Genomic DNA, 1,411 nt, shown 5'->3' with positions numbered 1-1,411 from the left:
ATCTGCACGAGAGAGTTCGATTTCAATACAGGCGAAAAAGTCCAAAATGCTGGTAAATGTGCTGATAAAAACGGTCACAACTTTTGAAATATTGAAAACGTACATGGGATTTTGCACATATTTGCAGATTAACGACTACTCTAGTCGGCTGTATAGGCTAGAAGTATTAGGTTGGTCCCAAAATTTAAAAAATAGCCTCTAAATCGAAGCCAAATTACAGCCTTCGCTCGAAGGCGAGTAGTAGTGGTCATATTACGCTCCATTTTGTCCTTTCAGGAGAATTGAGAGGCAAATTGTGACTTTCTTGAAAAACTAGAAAGGTTTATGAGCAAGTTGATATAAAATTTGCGGCCAGATGATGCGAAAGAAATATTTTACAGTGTTACGAAAAGTGCCTATTTTTCAATTTTCGAGACGCTGTGACGGGGGCTGACAAGGGGAAATATTTTATGGCTTCTAACGCGGCCAGAATATCATTTCAAATCAAACCAAATCTGTTTTAGTTCTTACCTCGGTAAAGTCTTTCAGTTGACAGAGTTTCAGGCAAAATTATTTTTACGCGAAATTGTGTGGGTGTTTCTAAGAAAGACGCCCTCTTAATTCTGAAGACAGCGGTGTATGTTTTGAAGATATGACGTCCTTTCAGGTCGACAATAACAGTTTCTTAAACTTGACGAAAGCCAAAGCCAAAGATTTTTATTGGCTCTTAGTGAATAAAATCCATACAAACAGCCACACGGGGCCGAAACGTTGGGAAAAATCACTTACTTCCGAAAACATCAACTGGAAGAAAACACTCCAATCGGTCCACAAAACTGCTAAAGAAAACAAGTTGCGAGAATTTCATTTCAAGGTCATTCATAGGATTTTTGTAACTAAAAAGGAGCTTTTCATATTTAAGATTAAGGAGGATGGAGATTGTACATACTGCGAAGAAACGGATTCTAGAGACCATACGCTTATTGACTGTCATTTCACAAAGTCTTTCATTCAGCAGGTTTTGCAGTGGTTCAATTCAACCAACAACTCGTCCTTTTCACTCAATACTGAAGAGATTTTATTTGGCCTTCCAATACACCGAATGATGAATTAAAGAGAAAGCTAAACTACACTCTTTTATACATGTGTTATTATATTTATAAAATGAAACTCCAGAACGATTCATTATTAATCTCGGACTTTATAAGTAAAATCATTTATTTGTAGTGGATTTGCCGAATGTTCTGGAAGTGCTATTCACAAAGAAGGGGAGACAGATCCCTCGAATCACGGGCTATGCCGTCCGCTATCTTGGGCTTTCACTAGCAACATTCTGTTCATTCTGCCCGTGGGAGCAGTATGGACGGAATGACGTTCTGTCCATTCCGGAAAAGGAATGCAGAATAAAATTAAAAACGTGCGCATTTCTCAT

This window comes from Oculina patagonica, chromosome 5 (assembly GCF_052425735.1).
Source record: "Oculina patagonica isolate OP01 chromosome 5, crgOcupat, whole genome shotgun sequence".
In the NCBI taxonomy this organism is placed as follows: Eukaryota; Metazoa; Cnidaria; class Anthozoa; order Scleractinia; family Oculinidae; genus Oculina; species Oculina patagonica.
Note: the sequence above shows the minus strand (reverse complement) of the source record.